The following is a 19,893-nucleotide window of genomic DNA, read 5'->3' as shown; positions in this document are numbered from 1 at the left end:
GCACTTGAGCCCATCTCTGTGTCCGCAAGTATTCCCTGTTTGTGCTACCTTCTTCACAGCCTCCCTGCATTCTTGGACATCCTGACAAACAGCTAGTCTACTTGCTGGACTACAAGTCCGGATCCCATCCCCCTGCCAAATTAGTTTAAACCCCCCCGAAGAGGGCTAGCAAACTTACCTCCCAGGATATTGGTGCCCTTCTGGTTCAGGTGCAACCCGTCCTGCTTGTACAGGTCCCACCTTCCCCAGAATGCAGTCCAATTGTCCAAATACCTGAAGCCCTCCCTCCTACACCATCCTTGCAGCCACGTGTTCAACTGCACTCTCTCCCTATTCCTTGCCTCACTGTCACGTGGCACCGGCAACAACCCAGAGATGACGATTCTGTCTGTCCTCGCTTTCAGCTTCCAGCCTAACTCCCTGAGCTCTTGAATGACCTCCCCACCCCTCTTCCTACCTATGTCCTTGGTGCCAACGTGCACCATGACTTCTGGCTGCACACCCTCAAGGATTCTGAAGACACGGTCCGAGACGTCTCGGACCCTGGCACCCGGGAGGCAACAAACCATCCGAGAGTCTCGCCCATGCCAACAGAATCACCTGTCCGTCCCTCTAACTAGAGAGTCTCCTATAACTAGCGCTCTCCTCCTCTCCCCCTTTCCCTTCTGAGTCTCAGAGCCAGACCTCACGCCACAGACACGGTCACTGCAGCTTACCCCTGCTAGGCTGTCCCCCCCACCAGGATCCAAAGCGGTATACCTATTGTTTAGGGGAATGACTACAGGGGATCCCTGCACTGCCTGCTTCCTCCCCTTCCCACCTCTAACTGTTACCCAGCTACCTCTGTTCTCTGGCGTAACTGTGTCCCTCTAGCTTCTATCTATCACCTTCTCAGCCTCTCGAATAATCCTCAGTTCATCCAACTCCAGTTCCAGTTCCCTAACTCGTTCTGTGAGGAGCAGAACCTGACTGCATTTCCTGCAGATGAAGTTGGCAGGAGTATCGGTGGTCACCCCTACCACAAACATCCGGCAGGAGGAACATTCCACTGCCTGCGCTGCCATTACTCTACACTTAGTCTCCAAAGCAAGAACACTGAGTAGCTTACCTGTGAACTTTAAAGTTAGGTTGGAGGAGGAGGATGGGAGGGAGGCCCTACTTTGTAGGGCCTGGGGTATAGAACACACCCACTATATTTATTTGGCCCACTATATTTATATGGCTGGTATCCAGTTCAGTTTCTGGTCAGTGCTAATGCCAGGATTTTAATAGTGATGGATTCAGTGAGAGTAAAGCCATTGAATGTTGAAAACAATGATTAAATTTTCTATATAGAAAAGGTCAATGTCTTGTGCTTGTATGGAGGGAATGTTACATTCACTTGTCAATCTAACCCTAGATTTTGTCTCGGTTTTGCTGATTTTGGACATGAATTCCTTCAGTTGCTGAGGAATTGAGAATGGTGATGAATATTCTGTAATCATCAATGAACATCCCAACTTCTGATCTTATTTGCTATGTAATATGTTTTTATTTCATATAATGCATCACTGCTGAGGTTATTTTGTTTCAATATGAATATTCAATTACTTATGCAGTCTCATAATTACTTATGCAGTTTTACTAAGTGTGTTCAGGCACTTGTATGAAATGTGAAGTATATCAAACTTTTGAAGGAAACATTTTTTCTTCCCTGAGAATTAGAATGGTGGAAGCTGCAAAAATGAAATCTTTTGTCGATGAAAGAGACCTTTCAACAGTGGACATTTACGCAACAATCTTCATAACTCCTTTTTCTATAGTTACAATTCAGACTGCTGTTGATGCTCTTTCTTAATCTAGAGGAAGAGGCCAAAATCTATGAAAAGCTGTGAAATTGTTTGGATCTTAACTTGTGTATATATTGAAAAACAACTCCTGTCACTATTGTCTTCACTTTCCACGTAGAACCAAATGAAGTTAAAAAAGTCTATAAAACAACATCTAGCTGAAAGTTAACATAAAAGAGTAGAATAAGACATGGGTGTTTTTCATAAAGAAAGCACAGGATATGTCTTTGGATAGAAGCCCAGATAATTATTTATTAGATTAATATAGTAAGATGAAGGCTGCAGAACAGATGGGTGCAAGGCTGAAGGTATGGAAATCTACAATTTCCAGATGGATAGAATTTGTTGTCTTAATTTTTCAGGTGATGGATAATTGAGTCTTTCATGACCTTCCTTTCGATTGGAGTGAAGAGAAAAGCCTACATATTTCCAGTAGGTTGTGGTTATTAGTTGGCTACAATTAAAAGAGCACAGTTCAGAGGAAGAAACAAAAGAGTCAGATGTTTGGTTTGAATTGTGTGGTTTTTGTAATTCCTGTTTTATTAAGTAAAAAGTCATGTGAGTTTGCAATCAAGAAAATGGTTCTGCTGTGTATCATATTGCTGTGACCACTTGGTGACCGTACTTTAATAGTAACTTAAGGCGAGTGGTACAGTTGCAGCAATCATTAGTTATAAGAAAAGAGTGTTTGTTTTTTCCAGATAATATTGGACAGTTGAAAGAATTGAAGAATAAACCACCTTCAGGATAGAATTCTAGTGCATTTACGTTCAGTACTATTGCCTGAAGCCCAAAAGGATGAAACAACCAATGGTTGATGCCATGGATTGCTGCCAATCCAGATAGCTGGCAGATGTCAGTTGTTTTCTGTGAACCAGTTATTATAATTTTATGGAGTTTGTGATAAAATTCTATTAAATGCCACAATCAGGAACCCGTCTCCAGGTCAAGTTGAATTATTTTACTCAGCAATTGTGTAAATCTAAAATAGAGAAATCAGATATTGTAGGTTCTGTTAGATTTAATTTCTATTTGGTTTTCATTTTAGAGATTCAAGAGTTGTTGTTGCAAATTTCACCTGCTTTGCTTTCATAGTATATTGGTTACATAGTATATTGGTTTGTGGGAATACATCAGCCCCATATTAATTTTTGGTGTTGCATCAACTTTTATTTGTGTTAAAAGTGTTTTCACTTAGTGCCATATTTAGAGGAATTTAGGACATTTTATCGGCATTGATAGGCTCAACAATCCTGTTCCTTTTTAGTTGACCTGGTTTCTTGGCTGCTTACCAAATCCTACAATCCTTTCTTTCTTGAGAAATTTATCTAGTTGTCCCTCAAAGCCATTTATGGTTGTTTCAATAGAATTCATTGGTAATGCATTCCACATGTTTATTAGGCTTGGTGTGAAAGTTTTGCTTGAATTCTCTATTTCCTGCCTGAGTTTAAAAAACATACTGCCTAATTTTGAATGCTTCATGAATATGAACTGTCAGGGTAAACTTTGTCAAACCTCTTCAAGAACCTCAGTGTTCAGTACCACTCAAGACTCCTAAGATATTGAAGTGATCCATGTCCAAATGTATGACCCAACATTGGGCTAAAAAGCGGCAAGTAAAATCACATATCAATAGAGGATGACTGAAAAAGCAATAAAGGGGGAAAAGATGAAATATGAGAGTAGGCTAGCTGGTAATATAAAACAAGGTTGTGCAAGTATTTTTTAGATGTGTAAAAACTAAGGGAGAGACAGGAGTGGATATTGGGCCATTGGAAAATTAGGCTGGAGAAGTGGTAATGGGGAACAAGAGTCGGGGGCAGAAGTGTGTGTACTGAGGAGAAGGTACTGGATTTAGGTGAAAGGTCTGAAGGTGGATAAATTACCCGGACAAGAAGGACTACCCCTTAGAGTTCTGAAGAACAAACTGAAGAGATTGTTGATGCATTGATGTGATCTTTCAGGAAACTCTGGAGTCAGGGAGGGTCGTAGACAACTGGAAAATGGTTAATTTAACACCCCTGTTATAAGAAGAGGGAGGCAGTAAACAGGAAACGATAGGCCAATTAGCCTGAACTCAGTTGTTGGTGAGATTTTAGAGTCGATTATTAAGGATGAGATTGCTGAATACTTGGAAGTGCATGGTAAACTAGGACTGCATTGGTGAGGCTTCATCAAGGATAGGTTATGCTGGTCAAATCTGTTCTAAGTCTTTGAGGAGGTAAATGCTAGTTAGACAGAGGAGAGCCAGTGACATAAAATGTTTCAAGTTCCAGAACGCCTTTGGCAAGGTATGCACAAGCAGTTGCTAAATAAGATAAGAGCCCATAGTATTAGGAGCATCGATAGAGCGTTGCCTGACTGACAGAATGCAGAGAAGAGGTGTAAGGAGGTCTTTGTCAGGATGGCAGCTGGTGACTGGTGGAGTTCTGTAGGGCTCAGTGTTGGGACCATAACTATTGACATTATACACTAATGATTTGGACAACAGAACTGAGGACATTGTTGCTAAATTTGCAGTTGATACAAAGATAATTGGAGGTGCAGGTAGCATTGAGGAAACTGCAGAAGGACTTGGACAGGCTAGGAGAGTGGGCAAAGAACCCAAATGTGAGGTTAAGCAAGTTTTAAGGAAGAATAGAGATGTAGACTGTTTTCTAATTTGGAAAGGCTTCAGAAATCCAAAGTACAAAGGGACTTGGGAGCTCTCATCTAGGATTCTCTTAAGGTTGAATCCGAGGTTCAGCTGGCAGTGAGGAGGCAATTGCAATGTTAGCATTCTTCTCGAGGGCTAGAATTAAAGAGCTGAGACTGTACAAAGCTCTGGTCAGATAACATTTTGAATATTCTGAGCGGCTTTGGACTCCATATCTAAGGAAGGATGTCCTAGCGTTGAAATGGGTCCAGTGGAGGTTTACAAGTATAATTCCATTGATGAAGACTTGTCATAATGAGGGGTAGGTAAGGCCTCTGGGTCTGTACTCGATGGAGTTTAGAAGGATGAAAGGGGGATCTGCTTTAAAACTTACAGGATGCCTGGATAAAGTGGCTGTGGAGTAGATATTTATACTAGTAGAAGAGATCAAGACTTGGAAGCACAGCCTCGGAGTGAAGGAACAATACTTTAGAACTAAGATGAGGAGGAATTTCTTCAGCCAGAGGACGATGGTCAAGTTATTGACTATATTTAAGACAGAGGTAGATAAGTTCTTAATTATAGAGTCATGGAGGTGTACAGCACAGAAACAGACCCTTCGGTCCAAGTCGTCCATGCCGAACAGGTAGCCCAACCCAATCTAGTCCTATCTGCCAGCACCTGGCCCATATCCCTCCAAACCCTTCCTATCCATATACCCATCCAGGTGCCTTTTAAATGTTGCAATTATACTAGCCTCCATCACGTCCTCTGGTAGCCCATTCCATACACGTCCACCCTCTGTGTGAAAACGTTGCCCCTTAGGTCTCTTTTATAACCTTCCCCTCTCACCCTAAACCTATGCCTTCTATTTCTGGACTTCCCCACCCCAGGGAAAAGACTTTGTCTATTATCCTACCCTCATGATTTTGTAAACCTCTATAAGGTCACCCCTCAGCCTCCGGTGCTACAGGGAAACAGCCCTAGCCTATTCAACCTCTCCCTATAGCTCAACTCCTCCAACCCTGGCAACATCCTTGTAAATCTTTTCTGAACCCTTTCAAGTTTCACAACATCTTTCTGATAGGAAGGAGACCAGAATTGCATGCAGTGTTCCAACAGTGGCCTAACCAATGTCCTGTACAGCGCAACATGACCTCTGGCAGCTCATTCCATACACATACCACCCTCTGCATGAAAAAGTTGCCCCTTAGGTCTCTTTTATATCTTTCCACTCTCACCCTAAACCTATGCCCTCTAATTCTGGAATCCCCGACCCCAGGGAAAAGATCTTGTCTATTTATCATATCGATGCCCCTCATAATTTTGTAAACCTCTATAAGGTCACCCCTCAGCCTCCGATGATCCAGGGAAAACAGCCCCAGCCTGTACAGCCTCTCCCGGTAGCTCAGATCCTCCAACCCTGGCAACATCCTTGTAAATCTTTTCTGAACCCTTTCAAGTTTCACAACATCTTTCCGATAGGAAGGAGACCAGAATTGCACAAATATTCCAACAGTGGCCTAACCAATGTCCTGTACAGCCGCAACATGACCTCCCAACTCCTGTACTCAATACTCTGACCAATAAAGGAAAGCATAACAAATGTCCTCTTCACTATCCTATCTACCTGCGACTCCATTTTCAAGGAGCTATGAACCTGCACTCCAAAGTTGTTCAGCAATACTCCATAGGACCTTACCATTAAGTGTATAAGTCCTGCTAAGATTTGCTTTCCCAAAATGCAGCACCTCACATTTATCTAAATTAAACTCCATCTGGCACTTCTCAGCCCATTGGCCCATCTGGTCAAGATCCCGTTGTAATCTGAGGTAACCTTCTTCGCTGTCCACTACACCTCCAATTTTGGTGTCATCAGTAAACTTATTAACTATACCTCTTATGCTCACTTCCAAATCATTTATATAAATGATGAAAAGTAGTGGACCCAGCACCGATCCTTGTGGCACTTCACTGGTCACAGGCCTCCAGTCTGAAAAACAACCCTTCACCACTACCCTCTGTCCTCTTCATTTGAGCCAGTTCTGTATCCAAATGGCGAGTTCTCCCTGTATTCCACGAGATCTAACCTTGCTCATCAGTGTCCCATGGGGAACCTTGTCGAACGCTTTACTGAAGTCCATATAGATCATATCTACTGCTCTGCCCTCATCAATCCTCTTTGTTATTTCTTCAAACAACTCAAGTTTGTGAGATATGATTTTCCATGCACAAAGTCATGTTGACTATCCCGAATCAGTCCTTGCCTTTTCAAATACATGAACATCCTGTCCCTCAGGATTCCCTCCAACAGCCTGCCCAACACCGAGGTCTGGTTCACTGGTCTATAGTTCCCTGGCTTGTCCTTACCACCCTTCTTAAACAGTGGCACACATTAGCCAGCCTCCAGTCTTCCGGCATCTCAGCTATGATTATTAATGATAATTGTAAGGTTAGAAGAGTTATGGAGAAAAGTCAGGAGAATGGTGTTGAAAAACATATCAGGCATGATCAAATAGCAGAACAGACTCAATGGGCTGAATGGCTTAATTCTTCTCCTATATCTTATTCTCTTATGATGTGGAAATGCTGGTGTTGGACTGCGTGGGCAAAGTCAGAAGTCACATGACATCAGGTTATAGTCCAACAGGTTTATATAAAATCACAAAGCTTTTGAAGTGCTGCTCCTTTGTCAGATCACTTCATCTGATGATGGAGTAGGACTCCAGAAAGTTTGTGATTTTAAGTATCCCCCTGTTGGACTATAACCTGGTGACGTATTTCTGACTTTATCGACTGTCCTACTACTTGAATGCTGCCTGACCTGATGGCTTGTCCAGCGCCATACTTTTCAATTCTGACTTGTCTTATGGTCTTACCATTACTGCCATGGAATGATGATCTCCAACAAGAGAACATCTAATGATCGTCCCTTGACATTCAAAGGAATGTCATCGCTGAATCCCTTCGTATCAACATCCTTGAGGATACCATTGCCTAGAAACTCAACTGGACTCTCCACACAAACACAGTGGCTACAAGAGCAGATCAGAAGCTAGGAGTTCTGCAGCTGTGATTATTAATGATAATTGTAAGGTTAGAAGAGTTATGGAGAAAAGGCAGGAGAATGGTGTTGAAAAACATATCAGCCATAATCAAATAGCAGGACAGACTCATTGGGCTGAATGGCTTAATTCTTCTCCTGGGACAGGAAGCTGCCAATCTTGTGAATCCCTGAGCCACATCACTGTGCTGCTGTATCCCAGTTCCATGTTCCCAACCATGCCCTGAGTTCATCAGCCTTACCTGTTCGGCCTCTAGAACTGAAATAAACACAGTTTAATTTATCAGTCCTACCTTGATCTCTGCTTTGTTCCTGCCTGCCTAGACTGTTTGACTTGCTCTTTATTCCAACTGTACCAGTCTCAGCCTGATCTCTTTCCTCACTATCTCCCTGGGTCCTACCCCTTACTAGCTTAAATCCTCCCGAGCAGCTTTAGCAAACCTCCCCGCCAGTATATTAGTCCCTTCCAGTTTCAGTGAGGGTGTTGGCTCCCTTCCTACAGTTGCCATCCGTCACACCCTCTAGCTGTTGTAGATTCCTCATTGCTCTAACTGCCGCTCCAACTGATGCGTGCAATATGATAGGTTTCGTAACCAAACACCCTTCCTGCAGATATAATCATCAGTAAATGGAAGCTCTCCCTCATCTTCCACATCCAAAAGGAAAAGCACATCATCTATTGAAGGCCATCTTTGCACCTTAAATGATTGAAAGACAAGGAAAAGCTCACGTGGTTTAATGTCCATAGGAAGGCCGGTGGCACTGCTGCCTCACAGCGCCAGAGACCCAGGTTCAATTCCCGCCTCAGGCAACTGACTGTGTGGAGATTGCACGTTCTCCCCATGTCTGCGTGGGTTTCCTCCGGGTGCTCCGGTTTCCTCCCACAGTCCAAAGATGTGCAGGTCAGGTGAATTGGCCATGCTAAATTGCCCGTAGTGTTAGGTAAGGGGGTAAATGTAGGGGTATGGGTGGGTTGCGCTTCGGCGAGTCGGTGTGGACTTGTTGGGCCGAAGGGCCTGTTTTCACACTGTAATGTAATCTAAAAAAGCTAACCGACCTCCTCTTCACTGTTGTTAGCCTCTTGACTGTTCATGCTGGTGACTGAGGCGCTGATTGAATCCATTGGATTGGGTTGTGGAGGGGTGGGCAGTGGTTGAAAGACATGCTTTACATGTGAATGGAGAAACTCGAGAGAAAATGGTAGCTGCTAAAAGTAACTTTGCATTTCTTCTCTCATTCTTTCCTTGCCAAACTGGTTATCAATTTGAAGACAGTCACACATTTAACTACACTAAATTGTGTTTGCCTATTTCAATATTCTTTGAATTCTTGAAGTCTATTACTCTGTTCACTATTTATGACATTATCAAGTTTTATACAGTCCATAAATTTCTAAATTGTACAGTCAATTATAAACAACAATCAGAGGTCCTAAAATCAAACCCTCGGGTGCCTCTATTCAGGTTATTCAAAAATTAATTTCTTTTAACAAATTGATACTTTGCTAATGTGAAAGCTGTCAGGAAAAGTATTACAAAAGTCTGGAACAATAAGAAAACAAAATGTTTCCTGTGCTTTAGCAAATGAAGAGGCAGTTTCAGTTCAGATTTAAATCTCAAATATTCTTGGGAAACAAATGCAGGATATTTTAAAGTATTTTCTCCAAGTGAAACTTCCCAAATAAAACAGTTGGAATTACAGTGGCAACTTTGGTGGAGATCAACATTCTTAGAATTTGCAGTATAAAAGAGGGCAATGAAGTCTTGACAATAATTAACAAAATTTAAACAGTTCAGCCTCAAGCTCTGATATTCTCTCTCAAATCTTAACAAAACGTCAAACTATAAATGCATTCTTTTTTTGTGAACACTCTGCATTAAAAACACTGCAGCAAAGATATTTTAATACAATACTCTCATCTGGCTAAAGCATGACCACTGACCCAACTGTTTGTTTTTAAACAGGCGTTGTTGAATTTCAAACAAATCAGAGGCTCAAGGCACTCAATCAATTTGTTTTAAGGTTACAAGTTAGATAATTTTAAAAAGTACATAATGTTGTACAATTTCAATGTAAAAACAAAATCTGCCCTATTACACAGCCCACAAAACACACGTGGAATTGAGATCCTGATTCAAACAAGGCAAAATGGTTACTTAAAAGGATTTTCTGAACCAGTAATTTAACAAACCAAAATTTTTAAACATCAAACACTCTCAGCATGGCACAAATTACATTGAAACTTTCCTTTTTCAACCGAAGTATTAGTACAACCTTAATTTCAGCGTTTCTCAGTTTTTTTGCACTGGGATTACACTTATAAAAAGAGAAAGGACCACATGGTGCTGCAATCTAAGCCACTCTCTTCTCCAGAACAAAGACTTGCAGAGTGTCAAATTCTCTGCTAGGGGATTTTAACCTCTTTCTCACTTTACTCCACAAAGAGAGCTCAAACCCTGCTTTAGCACAGAGAGCTCAAACCCCACTTAAAAACAGCGCAGAGGACTTGAACCTCAAATTAACACACCCATGGGACTCGAACCACAGTACTGTGCAGAGGACTCGAACCTCAATTACACCCCTTCCTCCGATGCAGCGCAGAGGACTTGAAACTATGCCTGCCAGCACATTTGCGAAACTGTGTCTCTCGACTGAACTAATTACCGTTAGAGTAATCCATAGAAAAGAGAGCGATTGAATGAGGGGACCGTCTTCGACACACAGGAATATCGAGAGGGACCAAGGTTTAAAATCTTACCATGTGGGTCCATCTGTCTTGAGATTCCGATGTTCCAGACGAACACTGAAACTGTCCCATTTTAACTATCCATTTGGATCCTGCCAACTACTCCAATATTGTCGTCCTGTTTTCCTGCCCCTCAGTTGAAGCAAAATGCTCAGAGACTCAGTATAGTTTTACCTCTTTCATTTTTATTCTGGGCCCTGGAGGGAGAGAGAATGATCACCCATATGCACTAAGACATGAGTTCTCGGTCTTCTTTGGAACAGCAGTTTCTCAATGAACTAGATAGTCATTTTACAGGGAGGAGCATCCAGATAAGGCAACATACATATTAATTGGGTGACCATTATAATGAATGAGTATCAATAGCAGAGACCAAGCCCTTTACTGTTATGCAATGAATGTTCTTAACCTTGTTAACTGGATTCATACAGTGGATACTTTTCTCCTTGTTAGCTGACCTTGCATACTGAACGCTTCCAATATTGTTAAATGGCAGTACACAATGACTACTTTTCCACCTTGTTAACCCATTACCCTTGCCTCCAGCACCCCATTGTTAACTGTAAATGCTTATCTGATCTGAGTCATGCTCAGCTGAACCTCTTGTTCCACAAAACTCAGAACTTAACTCTTTACCTGCCTGCTTATACCCTATACCTATTCTCACCGCTGACTTTTTCTGTCATCCTCCTTCTTTAAAGTGTCGTTTTGATCGTTTTTCCCCAACGTTCCAAAACAATGCAGCAGCTTATAAAATTCCAATTACTGTTCCGAGAATTAGAGGAAATTAGCTCCAATACTGAAAATACCTCAAAAAAAGGAGCTGCTGTTACAGCCACAATTTTTTCCCTTTCCTCCATCTGGATTACCCAGAATCCTTAGAACATTTATAACAAATTAGTGTAAGAAGGAATAAGTTAGTTACAGACAACAAGAGTAAAGGATGAACCATTAGAAGCCCTTGGAATCTTTGACATGTTAGATTTTGAACCTGAGGCTAGGGTGTTTGATTGTTCACTTGTTTCCTCAAGAGTGGCAAAGTTTGCAGTGATATTTTGGTCCACGGTGAATGATTGTTTTCCCAATTTGGTTTTTTTGCTTGATACTTCCTTCTGGATCGATGTGGAGGAGAAAGGGAAAGAAAATCTTCCAAGTTCTGTTGTTATGAATCCATATACCTCTCCCTGCTAAGTTGCTCAAGAGCAGCTACTCAAATATGGTTCACTTGAAAATTCCAAATCCGACTCTATTGTCTTTCCAAGCAGTCAAGCCTTTCATTTCCCGATATGGTACTTATCATACAAATGTAGATTTAGACAGGAGATGTAAATTTCTTGATGCTGGCTCGGTTGCCTGGTTTCAATGACTTTAAAAAATGATAATTAAGTGCAGACTGTCTCACTTATTCTGGTTGTGGTTCTTGGGTTTCCCTCATGTTTGTGACCAGGTAATGATACAGCAATTTTAGTCGGTAATTGTCCTTTTCTAAAGCTATTTTGGCTTATGAAAGGTCTTGGGTATAGCAACCAGATATTCTTCATGACCCACTGCTTGGAGGATGCTGTTCAAATATGATTTGTAAGTGCTTTAATTGCTGAATTATTATGTTACTGAGGAACTGCATTGCTTCTGATGTTACTTACAAAGTTCCCCAATGGATCCAGGCATAGAAGCTGCCTTTGTCGTTGTGGCCACTGCACTATGGTCATCCAAAGGAACAGATGAGGGCATGTCTATCTGGAAGTCCAGGGCCATCATTAACCTCCAGCAGATGTGGTGCAACCACCTAATCCAGCCCAGTAGAAATTGCTGGAAAAGCTCAGCAGGTAAGGCAGCACCTGTTGAGAGAAATCAGAGTTAACATTTTGGGTCAAGTGACCCTCAGAACAGCTGCTCAGAATAGAAAGGAGCACTTCTGATGCCGCAAAGATGCAGGAGACCTATACTCATTTATCCTGAATGGAATGCTATAGAGACAGGAGAGAGCACTGGCACTATATACTATTAGAGGTAGTGGTAAGAATGCCATGCCATGATGTCCAGCATATCAGCATTACAATATCGTCTTCCACAGGTGTCAATGAGGGCTGTGGTGTCCCTCCCATATTAGGTAATTGTGGAGGTTGTCTGGGTGTTTGTTGTAATGCAGTACAGGGGACATTGCTTAGTTCTTGGAAACCTTGCTGTGGACAACTGGAGGACACAACAAGGCAATGCGATCAATAATGAAGGTCTGTGGAAGCTGCAGCATTTTACTCTGTAGGAAAATGAGGACATTGTTGGGAAGCAACAGCACCTTCAGTGTCTGTTGAAGAAACAGAGGCCAAGACATTTTTGGAACTGAGTTGTGCGAAGAGGTTATCTTAGAACATAACAAACAACATAAGAACTAGGATCAGGACTGGACAGTTCGGCCCCTCGAGCCTGCTCTGCCATTCAATATGATCATATCTGACCTCATCTTGCCCTTAACTCTCCGTTCATGCTTGCTCTCCATAATCTGTCAACTGATTGCAAATTAAAAAATTGTCTTCATCTTTCTTTAATTTTCTCAGTGTCCCAGCATCCACTGCATTCTGGGTTAGTGAATTCCACAGATTCATGACACTTTAAGAGAAGTAATTCTGTCTGAACTCTGGTTTAAATCTGCCCCCCTTTTCCTAAAACTATAATCTCTTGTTCCACTCTTCCCCAAAAGGGGAAACATCTGTTCTACATGTACTTTGTCAATCTGCTTTAATATATTATAAGCTTCAACTAGCTTTCCTCATTCTTCTAAACTTGAGAGAGTATAGCCCTAAAATGCTCAATTTCTCTTCATAAGGCAAACCCCTTATCTCTGGAATCAATTTAGTGAACCTCCTCTGAACTGCCTGCAGTGCAGCTACAAATCTCCTCGAATAAGGGGATCAAGACTGTAGCTGAAAATGTGTTGCTGGAACAGCGCAGCAGGTCAGGCAGCATCCAGGGAACAGGAGAATCGACGTTTCGGGCATAAGCCCTTCTTCAGGAATCCTGAAGAAGGGCTTTTGCCCGAAACGTCAATTCTCCTGTTCCCTGGATGCTGCCTGACCTGCTGCGCTGTTCCAGCAACACATTTTCAGCTCTGATCTCCAGCATCTGCAGACCTCACTTTCTCGATCAAGACTGTAAGTAGTGCTCGCAGATATGGTCTCACTAATGCCTTCAACAGTTGTAGCAACACTTCAGTAATTTTATACTCTGTTCCTTTAACAATAAATGCCAGAATTCCATTTGCTTTCCTTGTTAGCTGCTGTAGTTGAATACTAGTTTTCTATGATTTCCCTGCATCCAAGTCATTAATATGGATTGTAAATAGTTATGGCCCGAAGACCAAACCCTGTGGCACCCCAGTAGTTACATCTTGCCAACCAGAAAAAGACCAATTTATCCCAACATTCTGATTTTGTTTAGTTAGCAAATCCTCTTTTTGAGCTAATAAACGTCCACAATCCCATGTGATCTGCACTTGCATATTAACTTTTGTGTGGCACCTTACCAAATGCCTGTGTACGTCCAGATATACTAAATCTGCAGGATCCCCATTATTCACCTTGCTTGTCACATCTTCGAAAACTCAAGCAAATTAATCAAACATAGTTTACCATTTATAAAACCATTCTGACTCTGATACATTCTATTTTAACTTTCCAAATATTCTGTTATTACTTTATTAATAAATTCTAACATTTCCCCAATGACATGCTAAACTTATTAGTCTTTAGTTTTTGAATTTCTGCCTCCTCCCTTTTTGAATAAGGGTATTTTTAGCATTTTTCCAATCTACTGGAACCTTCTGGAATTTTGGAATATTATGATCAATGCATCCATTTTCTCTGCTGCCACTTCCTTTCAGACCCCAGTATGTAGGCCATCAAGTTCTGAGAACCTGTTGGACTTCAATCCCAATAGTTTGCTGAGTACAATTTTCCTAGTTTCTGGATTAGTGGTGCTGGAAGAGCACAGCAGTTCAGGCAGCATCCAAGGAGCAGCGAAATCGACGTTTCGGGCAAAAGCCTTACCTACATTTCTCCTAGTGATGATTATTTTAACTTTTCCATTTCTGTAACCATGTCTCTTAGAAAACTGTGACAAGTAGGATGATATTAATGTCCTTCATTGTGAAAATTGAAGCAAAATATTGATTTAATGACTCCACCATTTCAGTGTTCCCCATTATTAACTTCCTGATCTCACCCTCCAAGGAATCGACATTCTCTTTAGCAATAATCTTCCCTTTTATATACTTACGGAAGATTTTGCTGTCTATTTTTATATTTTGTGTTAGTTTTCTTTGATTTACCTTTGCTCTTTTTACTATTTTTTTCAGTTTCATTAGTGGGAGATTGAGCTTAAGAGCTGCAAGGTATCCTGCAGCTCTATCAAGCACTGGTTAGACCACAGTTGGAATATTGTGTTCAGTTCTAGTTGCCTCATTATAGGGAAGATGTGGAAGCTTTAGAGAGGGTGCACAGGAAATTTGCCAGGATGTAGCCTGGGGCACATCTGGTGAAGAAAGGTTGAGGGAGCTAGGGCTTTTCTCACTGGAGCGAAGAAGGATGAGAGGTGACTTGATATAGGTGTACAAGATGATGAGAGGAATAGATAGAGTAGATAGCCAGAGACATTTTTTCCATGGTGGAAATGTCTATCACGAGGGGGCATAATTTTAAGGTAATTGAAGGAAGGTTTAGAGGAGATATCAGACTTAGGTTCTTTACACAGAGAGTGGTGGGTGCATTAGTGGTATTAGAGTCAGATACATTATGAACATTTAAGCAACTCTTGGATGGGCACATGGAAGATCAATGCAGCTTTTAGAAAGTTCTATTTTGAGCTGTATTAGTTCGAGGGCTGTGAGGATAGAGCGAGGAAGATAGAGCCTTTTTTAAGAATTTGGACCTCCCGGGCCTAATCTCAGAGTAGGTGTCTCTTTTGAATGCCCCCCTGACAACCCAGGAAGTGGTGAGGCAGCTCCAGAACAGCAAAGTGCCTGGGCCAGATGGATTTCAGGTTGAGTTGTATAAAGAGTTTGTAGACGAATTGGCCAGTCCACTTATAGACATGTATAACTACTCATATAATCAGGGTAATCTCCCGCCCTCCCTGAGAGAAGCAAATATCTCATCCTTAAGAAAGGAAAAACCCCAGATGACTGTACTTTTTACAGGCCTAAATCCTAATTGAATGTGGACTTTAAATTCCTCTCAAAAATGCTGGCATTAAGACTGGAGAGGGTTTTACCATTTATTATAAAAGAGGATCATACAGGGTTTATTAAGGGCCGCAGATCTACTAATAATATCAGAAGAGTGTTAAATATGGTACAAGTCTGCCAGCAAAGAGCGATACCGGGAATAGTCGTCTCCCTAGAGGCAGAGAAAGCACTTGACCGGGTGGAATGACCATACCTTTTTTATACTGTAGAGCGGTTTGGCATTGGAGAAGTTTTTACCAAATGGGTCGCAGTGTTATATAATGACCCGAAAGCAGCGGTGATTACCAATGGCATAAGATCGGATAGATTTAGTGTTGGCAGAGGTTGTCATCAAGGATGCCCTCTCTCTCCACTACTATTTACATTAGTGATCGAACCGTTGGCGAAAGCTATCCGAACTGACCCCAATATAACGGTCCTAGCGGTAGGATCAGGCAAGCACGAAATTGCTCTTAATGCGGTTGACGTCCTTCTTTTCTTAAATGATCCATTGACATCTGTGCCCCGCTTAATTCAAGTATTAACTTATTTGGTATGTTTTCAGGGTACAAAATTAATTTTATGAAATCAGAGGCCAGGCCACTAGGAGGTCTTACTTGCCTATCCAACTTTGTGGATGGATCCCGCTTCCCCTCTTGATGGTCACTGGGAGGTTTTCTCTATTTAGGTATTTTTATTACCCTGGTATTTGGTCAGCTATATAAAGCAAATTATACATATTTATTAGAGAAAATAAGGCAGGACCTCCAACGTTGGGAAGATCTCCTGATATCCTGGTTAGGAAGAATAGCTTTGGTCAAGATGAATATTCTCCCTCGTCTATTATACCCCATGAGAATGCTTCTTTTGATGTTGCCGAGACAGACGCTGTGTAAGCTTTATGGTTGGCTTGGTTCTTGAGGCGGCCCCTCAATAAAATAGATAAGTTGTAGCTCCCACAAGTAAAGGGAGGTGTAGATTTTCCGGATTTTAGGAAGTACCAACTGAATTCCCTGTTACCATGTGTGGCTCACTGGTTCTCTTGTGATCACAATCAATTTGGCTAGATATTGAGGCTTCCCAAGCAAAATGTTCCCTCATCAATCTATTATGTATGGATAAGGTGTGAATTGTCACGGATCATTGTAAAAACCCGATTGTCCTAAACACAATCATAGCTTGGAGGATGATGCAACAGAGTGAGGATAATTTACAAAAAGCCTCCCCCTTTCTCCTATAGTGGAATGTTGGGATTTCAGCCAGGCTGGATTTAAAATTTGGGAGTCCAGAGGAATCTCCTGCTTGGGAGATCTATTTGATGGGGAGGTCATGATGTCCTTCGAACAGTAGCGTCAGAAGTTTGGGTTGCCTGGCAAGGGTCTCTTTCGATATTTTCAAGTTCAAGACTTCATACAAAAAAAGACCACATTGATGACTAATCCTTACAAATCAGATATGGAAAGGAGAATGCTTCGGCCGATGGGTGCACCCTCGGTCAGTACTCTCTATCACTCGCTAGGTAATAAGGTATTGAAAGACATGGAACGGCTATATAAAACCTGGACTCAAGAATTAGGGATGGAAATCTCCTTAGAGATGTGAGAGGCTATCTGGGAAAATCTCTATCAGTAATAGGACTCAAGCTATTCAGTTGGAAATACTTCATAGGGCTCATATAGCACCAGAGTGGCTTGCAAAGTTTAAGGGAAGTTTAGATGCATATGGGAAGAAACTGTTTACCACCCTCTCCTTTTGTGTGAAGAAAAACATTTTAGCAAGCTGGGTATCAGAAAGTCCCCCAGGACTTTCGAATTGGCATAGGATAGGTATGGAATATATTCCCCTGGACTTCCTTATGAATATGGTGCGCCAAAAAATGAAACTGTTTTATAGAACATGATGGCCCTTCTTGAACTACACCAATGCAGATGTATTGGCCACACTGTCTAGGGCCTTTGTTTAGCTATGAGGATGATGTTTGTTGGTTCAGGGGCCTCTGGGAGGAAGAAACTCGTATAAAAATGGGTCGTGTTATGACTTGATATGATTTTATTTTGAATGCGTATTTATTTATTTATCCTTTTTTGTTGTTAGTTATGTACTATATTGTAGTCGTTTTTAATATATAGAGTCTTATATCTTACTTTGTGTTTTGGTAGTTTGTTGAGTAGATTAGTAGCTAGTTTTCTTAATTTATATCGATGTTGTTATTATATTGTAAAATGGTTACACTATTTTGTATTAGTTTTGTAATTTTGTAAAAAAACCCCCAAAAGCTTTTTTTTTTCAATAAAAATATAAAAAACTATATAGCTAACATAGTACTGGACAATCGTGGTCACTAGTGGTAAAGATTGAATTTTTTTTTCATTTGAAGGTCAAAAAATAAGGGGCGACCTGACAGAAGTTTACAGAATTATGAGAGGCATGGACAGAATGGATAATTAGAGTCTGTTTTTCCCAGGGTAGAAATTTCAATTACTACAGTACATAGGTTTAAGGTAAAAGGGGTAAGTTTAAAAAAGGTGTAAAAGGCAAGTTTGTTTTTACACAGAGGGTTGTAAGTGCTTGGAATACGCTGCCAGGAAGGTGGTGGAGGCAGATAATAGCAATATTTAAGAAGCATCTTGACAGATATGAATAGGCAGGGAATAGAGGGATACGGACACCTCAAGACAAAAGATTTTTAGTTTAGAAAGGTGTCATGTGGCAGCACAATCTTGGTGGGATGAAGGGCCTATTCCTGTGCTGTACTGTTCTTGTTCTTTCTTATTATTGTTTCTGGTTACCAATGAAATAAAGAGGAACACTGTAGTGCACAAAAGATTCATATTGCTATTCCCCCGGTATTGAGTCTATGCTGGAAAGGAAATTTGGAGAAACCTTTGTTTTTTAGCTTGGAAAGGAGGTCTCGTAGAGATGATTTTATAAGTATAGATGATTGTGAAGGTAATAATGTCATATGAATTAAACAGGCAATATAACTAGAAGACCCAGGTTCAGGTTAATGAACAAGAATTTTAGGTCTCTTTCAGGAAATCCTTTTCACATCGTGTTCATTGTATGGAATAAATGTCATCAAGAGTAGTGAAGGAAAAACTGGAATTCTATAAGAAGCAACTGGATGCTGCAATACATGTGACTTTAGGATCTATTCAGATTAACAAGTGACGATGGATTGCCTTTCTTATCCAGAATTTTTTTCATCATCGAGGCTAATTGGTTGAAGTTAGAGTTGAAACAAGCCCTTTTCAGAAAAACTAAGTTCAGGGCACCTTCATAATTTCATGGTGGTTGATTTACAGAGAAACAACAGGGGACACTTTGAAACAGGTCAAAGACTGTTAATCCAGAAACTCACGTTTAAACTGCATTTAAACTAAATAGCGGGGGAGGGGACAAACTGGAAGTTTAAGAATGAAATTGAAGGGAAAGTTAAAACAAGGGAAGTCAAGAAAGACAACGGTATCAATGAAGCAGAAAACTCAAAAAGGGATCATGCCGTAAGGTTGAGTGAAATAGGGGTTGATAGGAAGGGTGAGGGCAGTAACAAATTAAAAATACTATATATGAATGCATGAAGTATTAGAAATAAGATGGATGAGCTTGAGGCTCTTTTGGAAATTGGCAGCTACGATATTGTGGGGATAACTGAGACGTAGCTTCAAGTGGACAGAGCCTGCGAAATGAATATTCAAGGCTATACGTGCTATCGTAAGGACAGACTGATGGGCAGAGGGGTTGGGGTGGCCCTGTTAGTAAGGGATGATATTCAGTCCCTTGCGTGGGGGGACCTAGAAACAGGATAGAGCTGAGAAATTGTAAGGGTAGAAAGACCCTCTTGGGAGTTATCTACAGGCCCCCAAACAGTAGTATGGATGTAAGGAGCTGAAATTGACCTGTCGCAAAGATGTTACTACAGTTGTTATGGGGGATTTCAACATGCAGGTAGACTGGGAGAAACAGGATGGTATTGGACCTCAAGAACGAGACTTTGTGGAGTGCCTCCGAGATGGATTCTTAGAACAGCTGGTGCTGGAGCCTACCAGGGAGAAGGCAGCTCTGGATCTGGTATTGTGCAACGAACCAGAATTGATCAGGGACCTCGAAGTGAAGGAGGCATTAGGAGTTAGTGACCATAATACAATAAGCTTCAAACTGCAATTTGAAAGGGAGACGGTACAATCGGTAGTGACAATATTTCAGTTGAATAAAGGGAACAATGGAGCTATGAGGGAGGAGCTGGCCAAAGTTCAATGGTGCAATATCTTAGCAGGGATGACAGTGGAAGAACAATGGCAGATATTTCTGGGTATAATGCAGAAGATGCAGGATCAGTTCATTCCAAAAAGGAAGAAAGATCCTATGAGGAGGCAGGGGTGGCCGTGGCTGACGAGGGAA

General features: G+C 41.3%; 1 protein-coding gene across 5 annotated transcripts in view; it reads left to right on the top strand.

Moving 5' to 3' along the window:
* The window catches only part of stk3 (serine/threonine kinase 3 (STE20 homolog, yeast)), a 457,998-nt gene that overhangs the window by 30,496 nt on the left and 407,609 nt on the right, over positions 1 to 19,893 (top strand). The gene's annotated exons all lie outside the window — the stretch shown is intronic.

Source organism: Chiloscyllium plagiosum, chromosome 4 (genome assembly GCF_004010195.1).
Source record: "Chiloscyllium plagiosum isolate BGI_BamShark_2017 chromosome 4, ASM401019v2, whole genome shotgun sequence".
NCBI lineage: Eukaryota > Metazoa > Chordata > Chondrichthyes > Orectolobiformes > Hemiscylliidae > Chiloscyllium > Chiloscyllium plagiosum.
The sequence above is the reverse complement of the archived record's forward strand: the minus strand, read 5'-3'. Positions and strand labels throughout refer to the sequence as shown.